Source organism: Gymnoscopelus microlampas (assembly GCF_963454915.1).
Source record: "Gymnoscopelus microlampas genome assembly, chromosome: 12".
Lineage (NCBI taxonomy): Eukaryota > Metazoa > Chordata > Actinopteri > Myctophiformes > Myctophidae > Gymnoscopelus > Gymnoscopelus microlampas.
The window spans coordinates 20,119,131-20,129,130 of NC_139949.1; positions in this window are offsets into that span (position 1 = coordinate 20,119,131).

A 10,000-nucleotide genomic window follows, 5' to 3' on the forward strand; every position below is an offset into this window, starting at 1 on the left:
TGTGCTGATGTCATAGCTAGGCTTAACCTTGCTACTCTCTTCTTGTTCTGCATCAGGCAGGATGATTGTATGAATGTCTGTATACTTTACTATTTATTGACAGTGTTCTTTTGTTCTGCACATGGCGGAATGTCTGTATAGGGTGTACATACGTCTGTATACTTTATTAATATTTGTTTGAGGGTGTCTTTTTTGTGATGTTATTCTTCTGTACCTACTGTAGGCTACTTCTTTGCCCTATATCTGTAACTTCTACTGCTGTCCTGTGCTATCTCTGGCGTCTGAATTTCCCGCGTGGGATCAATAAAAGTATCAATCTACTTTATCTATCTAGAAACCATTGCCAAACAATGCCAATTTGCGCATTTGGCCACCTGGGGGACCAGTTAGGGGGCGAAAAGGGGCCATTGTCGAGGCGCACTGTGTTCCTTCTATGCCCATATATGGAGTTCCATGTTAGCCATGGGCAAACATGGAGTACAGGCCAGACGTCAGTACTATGACGTCATAGTGATGACATCAGAGTACTCCACATAGTTTGATGGGGATTTGTGAACTTATTGATATTTTTAGCGGCGCTAGCCGCTCTATACCTTTAGGTATAGAGCGGATCCTGCTCTATACCTGACTTTGTCCGTGTTCACCGTCAACGCTCTGATTGGTCAGACCCGTCAACGCTCTGATTGGTCAGACCCGTCAACGCTCTGATTGGTCAGGTGCGTCAACAAAGTGATTGGTCAAGCTTCACGTGACACATGGCTATAAACACATTATAAACACATATCGATGACAAAATGTATCAAAGGCGCCGCTACCTTCACACGTGTGTGATTTTTTGTACAACCACCGATCCGACCGACTTCCCACTTTGCACATCACTCCCTTGGGTCTTCTCCATATTACGCGTGAGTGTGTGCAATAGGCCCGTCAGACTGTTTGCCTACCTGCCTATCTGTCAGCATCTGTCAACCCATCAGATCTTCTTCCCCGGTCTTGTCTTCCTCCCCTTTATGTCTCTCCATCTCTCACTGTGTTATTTAACATTACTAGACCATACCCGTTGGGGAATATGAGCACCTAAAGTGTGCAGTTTGGCTTATGCGCTGAGAACAGAGAGTTTATCAGGGATCTAAAGTGAGTTTGTACTGTGTAGTCCATTGGTTCTGAAAGTGGGGTACGGGGACCCCCAGGGGTACTTGAGGCAGTTCCAGGGGGTCCCCAGCTAAATGATGGATAGGAACCAAATGCACCCTTATGGTTCTGTAACTCTGAGAGTGTACAAATGGAACCAAATGGACCCTAACGTGTCCATTTGGTTCCATTTGCACACTCTCAGAGTTAATTTTTTTTTTTTTGTAATTAAAGTATTTATTCTTTTTTCCAACAAATAAACATGACAAAACATAACAGACAAAACCAACAACACAACAGTACAGACAATACAGATAATACAAAAAATAAAAATACAAAAAATAAAAAATAAATAAACATAAAAACAAACAACATAAATTAAATACACCTAACACAGGCAGTCATAACACAACTAGGCTAAGCGGACAACAACTCTCAGAGTTAAATTAACATTGATTTTATAATATAAATTCGGGCCCCAGGTATAAATGCCATTAAATGGGGGTCCGTAGCCTAATACATGTCAAACTGGGGGTACTTGACATTAAAATGGTTGAGAATCACTGCTAGAAAGCCGTATAAACCTTCTCTTATTGGGGTCCCTGGCTTATCTTTTCAAATGGGGGTCCGCGGGCTAATAAGTGTCAATTTGGGGGTCCTTGACATGCAAAAGTTTGAGAACCACTGGTGTAGTCAGTCGTGTGTACACACAAACGGATGCACATCCCGTCGTGGAGGCACAGAACACACCCGCGCATATAACAGGCGGAGCCGTCGGCCGTCGCGAGCGCGCACAAAAACAAACACACACACACACCACGGTACATCCATGCGGCCCGTGGCCTGTCGCGAACACACACGGGCGATCATCTCCCCCCCCAGCCACACACACACACCACGGAGGCACGATGCTACTCCCCCCCCCCGTCCCCCCCGTCGTCGCAAACACACACACACACACACACACACACACACACACACACACACGAAACACAGCAGAGTTTTTGACGCACACACGCTCACTTTTAGATCCAGTCCTATTTTAAAAGTCTGCGTATGGGGGATGCACGTATCCGCGCGCCTCGTGTAGCCGGTGTCTAGGGACCCCTCCCCTCCGCCCCCCCCACCCACAGCACGGAGAATGGCGTAGGCATGTTACTCGCCCGCCCCGGGTCCCGTGGCAAACTTATTTATTCAGGCTATGTAGTCAGCCTGTGGCCATGTTTCCCATTCAACCCGAAAAAAAACCCTACGTCCGCTGCCAGTACTGCTCCCGGTTTGGCTCCAATGGGAAACATGGCCACAGGCTGACTAAATAAGCGATTTAAACGGGTAGTTTCGCTGGCGACCTAAAATATTATGCAGCCGACCAAACCTTAAACATCCGTGCGGTTTAGAATCTACCATTAGTTTTGGGATACGATGTATACAAAAGGGTAAACAGCGGAGCCTTGGCGGACGTTCGCCCGATCCTGGAAGAGAACGACCGTTGTTCATGGAGCTAATGTGCATCGTGTGTGGGGGAAAAAATCTGGAGTGTTTACTATCCACAGTAGAGAGTGGGCGGGGTCTATGGTGTAGCGTCGGCGTCGGTGTTGCCATGTCCGCCGATTGTAAGCACTTTAGGGCCAATGTTGGTGTTATAGGGTTCGTTTGGTTTGGCCTCGTTTTCATAGACCTTGCTGCTTGTTTCTCTCGCGAAACCTGGCAACGACGCATGCGCAGTTTGATCAAGAGTCCACCCAACCACCACCCAACCACCACCACCACCACCACCGTGAGGTTACCACCACCACCCCTGTGTGTGGGGGGGGACACGATCCCCCCCCACACACAGGGGATCGTGTCCTGCTGAGAGACAGAGAAAACAGGAAACAAATAAGCCACAGTCGATGAGCTGTGGTTAATGCTACACGTTCCCACACTCAAACCCAAACACGCTGTTATTGGACTGTAATGTAATTATCTGGCAATAATAAGAAACGCTATTTGTGTTGCATCTTTCATACACAGACTGCTGCTGAAAATAACAGACATGTACTGTTTATAAATGCTTCACTTACGTAATGATCAGAACTGTTTGTGTAATTGTACAATCAGGGGAGGACACCGTACTATTGTGGACTTGCAGAAACATGACATGTTGATACAAGCTTTACAGACACAATAATCAAATAGGAAGTGGTACAGTAGTTGTTATATAAGAGATTTTGAACGGAGAAAGGATCTGGCTCGTCTTCATTCTTTTTGTAGGCTCTTCCGTACTCGCCCCCTCTGTGTATGTAAACAGCATATCATTTTACACACACACACACACACACACACACACACACACACACACACACACACACACACACACACACACACACACACACACACACACACACACACACACACACACAGTATACCGATAATGTATTTGCCCTGAGTGGGGGGGTGATAAGGACAGAGAGCAGTATGCTACGACAGCTGACCAATCAGTGCAAGCTAAAGTGCCACCGCATGCTGAACTGTCACCAGGAGCGACCTCCCTGTGGGAGATACTCAACATGTCAAACATAGACTAAACTCTGCCGCCAAACAAGGTTGCAGCTGGTGTAGCGGAAGTCTCAGCGGAACTGACACTGGAGTTCCTTCTGGACACGAAGGAATCAGTCAGTCAGTCAATCAGTTGACAGTTGACATAATAGCTGTGTACCAACAAGGGTGAGGGCAAGCAGCACTTGCCATGTTCTCAACCAACTCCCTCCCCACACTGCCAGTGAATCAACCAAATCCCTCCCCACACTGCCAGTGAATCAACCAACTCCCTCCCCACACTACCAGTGAATCAACCAACTCCCTCCCCACACTGTCAATGAATCATTGACAGTTCTGTCAGATAACTCACGAAAGATTGAACCAATATTATAGACCGAATATATTTAAGCAATATAATAGAATGAGAATACAAGTGTGGATGTAATATTTTATTTTGGCGTTCAGGCTCTGCTATATTTTTTCTCCCTGCTCAGCACAATCATACAGCCATCATTAACCATTAAGAGCAGGGAGATAGATATACATAACAACCCCCCCTGGGGAACAGAACAATAGCAGAGCCCACTGGTGGTGCTGGGGTGGTGGTGGGAGCAAACGCTGCCTACAACACCTATGAAACACAAAGCAGACAGAACACAGATGAAGGTGAGCTTAAATAACCCGCCCGATTGGACAACTGACTGACGTGACTGCCACGTCAGAGTATGACGTACTGTATGGGTCTGCATGACGCTGTAACCAGCCTCATAGAATGAGCAATGCATGTAACCTATCTCGAGTGTATGCTGCCAGAACTAACTCGCAGGCTACGTATCATTAATGTAAATCTTCATTTTGTGAAGGTTATGGGTATATGTCAAAGAAATGATCACCCCATTCATTGTTGGCCTCAATATTCACAATCTCGCCACAACATACACCCTCACCCAGGTGACCCAGCCGGGGTTGATCAAGCCCCGACTTACGTCCCTGGTCTGTCCTCTTAGGACAAGACAGGGCCACTCAGTCTGCTTCTCCGGAACTACTCTGCCGGGACTGGGGGAGGCTCTGGCACGTGGAGGGACTATAGGCTCTGTGGGTGGCCTCCTGGCCGGGCTCCGCCTTCGTCTCACCAGGTCCACGACCTGAGCGTTGCACCAGACTCCCCCCGATCCATACACTTCCTTCTGGCGTGATGGTTTCTTATGTATATGTATATGTATATGTATATGTGTGTGTGTGTGTGTGTGTGTGTGTATATATATATATATACATATATATGCACACGGCCAAGGGACATATCATCGACATGCACCTGTCGATCCTTATCAGTGTGTGTGTGTGTGTGTGTGTGTGTGTGTGTGTGTGTGTGTGTGTGTGTGTGTGTGTGTGTGTGTGTGTGTGTGTGTGTGTGTGTTTGTGTGTGTGTGTGTGTGTGTGTATATGAGGTGGAGGAATGGAATGAAGAAGGGGGAGGAAGGACTGAGTGAATGAAGAAATGGAGGTGATGGAAGGCAGACTCAATAGGCTATATTTTATGTATTTATTTATCTATTTTTCCAGGGTAGGGGGTGGGACGGTGGGACGGGCATCTGCATTGACCTACACATTGAAATGCATGAAGATACTCTATTGGCAAGGGGAGAAAGGGAAAGATATATAGCGTGCAATCACGCATTCAGAATGCCCATTTCCTGCACCCACCCACCCTCCTACCTTTCCGCCCACCTTGCCAGATCTGATAAAGTCATTATCACAAGCCGAGCATGTTGAGCCGATGAATAATACATCTCCTGCAGGGCCACAATAGAGCCAGTCTATGGGCCCTGGTTTCTTTTTGTTATAGGACCCACATTAGCTACGTACGCCTGCTGCTGTTTCACCACTTACAGTCGTAACGGCAAATCCCTGTCTGGAGCTATTATATTTTCCATTAGAACAGAACAACAAACACACACGCGCACGCACACACATGCGCGCACACACACACACACACACACACACACACACACACACACACACACACACACACACACACACACAGAGACACACACACACACACACACACACACACACACACACACACACACACACACACACACACACACACACACACAAACGCACATTTAGAGACACGCATTCACACTGCACACAGGTGTGTACATCAAAGTATACATAGGTCTACAGTATGCACACGCACTACATGGTAGGTACACTATTGGTAAAGTACACAAACACACACACACACACACACACACACACACGCACGCACACACACACACACACACACACACACCAGGCCGACAGTTAGTTGAAAGCATGAATTGGACAGGTATACAGACAGTGTCGCCCACAAATGGTGGGGAGGGCTACGAATGACAGTCTGTCACAGCTAATAAATAGCAGGCATCAGGTGTGAGCCTGCATTCCTTCAACACAAAGAACATGTGACATAAATCAGGTAGAGATGTGACACGAGTTGTGTTGACGTGTCTCAATCAACCAATTGTATTTTCATCAAGTTTGACAAGTCGCACCGGGAATGCAGCCGTCAACACAGCACACATGACACACACATCAGGCATGTCACACCGAGGCGTGCAGGGCTTTTTGCTTTGACATGAACGTTGTTGACACATGGCTCTGTCATTTAATTGAGTTTTCATCAGTCACACATGGAATCAGTCCACCAGTCAATGCTATGAAAACTTTCACATACATGGTTCAAAATGGGTTCAACCACACTGAAGTAACAATCGAGTTAATGATTCTGCTAATAGCCTAGTATTCTTGTCATCAGACAGCAAGGTCGTGAATTGTGCAGCATGCACAAGAATAGCCCTGAGCTAACAACTAGCATGATGAATATTCATGTGGGAGACATTAGCACATTACCTGAGGTGAAACGGCCGTTGAGTCAGTTATAACAAGAACAGGCAGTGTAGTGTCTGTTTTTATGCACTACAGTGTTTAGGGTAAACTTACATTATGTACTGTAGTACTATACAGTAATTAATAACGGTACACTGAAATAAAATGGGGGGAAATGTACATGCAAGATCTACTGTAACTATATAATAATTTGACTTATTGTATTGGTTTGCATAGAACTGCAGGGAATAGCCTATTCGCTCCAGTCCAGAGTCAGCTGCCGGTTGAAATGGGGAGCTAATATTGCTAGCATGACAAGCACTGCACTGCAAATGTCAAAATAACACCAATAAAGCCAGTCTGTAAAGGCTCTGTTTTGGCGACCGCCATGTTTACCTGCACAACCCAGAAAGCAGCAGTATGGCAACATTGTCACTAAGTAGACTATTATCAGTTATCACAAACTCTACCAGGCTACAATCTGATCAGCCAGTAGTGCACTTACAGTACACCTACAGTTGGCAGTACATCGGTACACGCATTAAACCCGCTACAGTTTGCCAACAGACAATGCAGGTCATCAGACGACGCCAGACACTTTTATCTAGAGCGACTTACAAATTGCAAGATCTGAGTAATTGGCATGAACTCTAACAAATGACAGGATACAGTAAATATACAATAAATATGTAGTGCAAATAAAACGATTAAGTGCTACAAATGAACTAGGATACCAGGTAAACATCAATTGGCACCAGCCTTTCCTCCATACTGACTCTTAGCACTGGGGCCCCCCTAGGGCTGTGTGCTGTGCTCAGCCAGATCCTGTACTCCCTGTTCACTCACGACTAGAGGCGAACACACACACCACTCAAACTACATCATAAAGTTTGCTTCCATCATTTGCCGGATTACCAACTATGATGAGATGGCCTATAAACAGACAGACAGACAGACAGACAGACAGACAGACAGACAGATAGATAGATGTGATCCATCCAAATGAATTTGCAGGCAGCACAGCACACAGGGCAGATACAGGGGAAAGAGTACACAGTGTAGCGACAAGATAACTACGAATAATGATAGAGAGCAAAGATGACAAAAGGATACAGAATCAACGATATATAACAGTACAGTATCCGCAATGTACAGTAGTCCTTGTTTCTTTGTGGCTTGTTTCCATTGTGGTCCTAGACAATACATTACATATCAACAACAACACTAAAACAAAAATAGATATATCTACAACACAAAGTTGTTCAATTAGATCCGAGAACAGCTATGTTTTTAGGCCAAGTCTAAATTTGGTTGGGGAATCGAGTGAGTTCCGTGGCTGTTGGTAGGGCATTCCACATTTTGGTGGCAGTATAGTAGAATGCATTTTTCCCCATGTTTGTGTCGAATTTAGGGGGAACAAGGTCAGAAGAGTTCCCTCAGGCGTCTTTCACTCTGGAGAAGTAGTTTGACATGTACATGGTCACTGTTCCTCTGAGTATCTTGAAGACCAGACCCATTGCATTTTGCTGTACTCTGTCTTCCCAGCCATCCCAGACTAGCAAAGTGAGCTGGGATTAAGTGAGCCCTGGGGGGGAGGTTGTGTAGCAGTCTTACAATTGGTTTTGAGAGGTCTGCAGTTTTGTCTTCAGTGACTTGCTCTCATGGAATCACAACACATGACCTCATGAACCTTCCACAAACTCTTGCGTACACACTCACAAGCAGAGATACAATATTACACACACACACACACACACACACACACACACACACACACACACACACACACACACACACACACACACACACACACACACACACACACACACACACACACACACACACACACACACACAGCAGAGATAAAGCATTCTGTGTAATCATAATTGCTCATGTGACCCAGTAACCTTGGTTCTCTGGATATGTGGACACACACACACACACACACACACACACACACACACACACACACACACACACACACACACACACGCACGCACGCACGAAAACACACACACACACACACACACACACACACACACACACACACACACACACACACACACACACACACACACACACACACACACACACACACACACACACACACACACAAGCACACGCACGCGCACACACGCACGCGCACACACACACACACACACACACACACACACACACACACACACACACACACACACACACACACACACACACACACACACACAATGCTCATCAAAGACACAGCTGGAGGATGCAAAGGAAATCTGGTGAGTTAGCAGCTAGAGCAGCTAGCACTCAGGTCACCCGTTAACACAAATGCACACAAATGACACATTTCTGTTGATTCATGTACTCATTCAATAAGACATGAAGCCATGTTTTAAGAAGATATTTGAAGGATAATGCAGATTTTACCAGTCTACCTAATTGTTCCAATGCCTTAGGTATAAATAATCTTGGTTAGATCGGTAACGGGTTAGATGCCATAAATCCTCGACACCATTAAAGCCTGCTTTAAAATTTGTCGTACGGCGGTGTCGTGCTCATAATGTGTTTAACCTGAACTTAAAGGTTCTGTGATAAAGCTTGCAGTGTTTTAAAAGTGATCAGTAAAAGTGTATAATCTTAAAGAGGTGGTGCCATGGTTTTGCACTTTTTCTGTTTTTCATGTGTCTATGAGGTTGATAGAACTTCATTAAGCCCCCTGGTGGTGTTTTTATGGTGTTTTATGTCTTCTCTGACTATTTTGAGTTTCTTCCTGGAGGCTGAAACCTTCAGGGTCAAACGTGCCAATAGAAAAACTGCACTTTAATTACACAGTAAAATCATACCCTCCCATAACACAACAGGTGTGGGCATGAGGAGGAGGAGGGACTAGGACAGGTGGGTGGTGCTAAGGTGGTGGAGGAGGTGCTAAGGTGAGAATCAGGTATACTTAATGAACTGGAGGCGTGTCCACATAAAAACATAATTTTGACACTTTCTGTACACTTTTTTGAAAAAAATCTTCCTCCTAGTTTAACCATATTACCTGATGATTATGTTTTAGGGGGAATGTTTGAAAAATGAAACACACACACACACACACACACACACACACACACACACACACACACACACACACACACACACACACACACACACACACACACACACACACACACACACACACACACACACACACACACACACACACACACACACACACACACACACACACACACACACACACACACACACGCACACACACTCCTGACTCATTCAGTGTGTGTGACTGAGCTGTTTCAAAGTCAACCAACATAGACAGAATCAGTCTATCTGGACCACTTGTCTTATTACATCATATACTGTCTGCCTGACATATACCCCCCTCCTCACTCTCACACACACGCACACGCACACGCACACACACACACACACACAAAATACTAGCAGTACTTATGAACGCGCAACCTATGAAAATTAGATGCAACTAGAA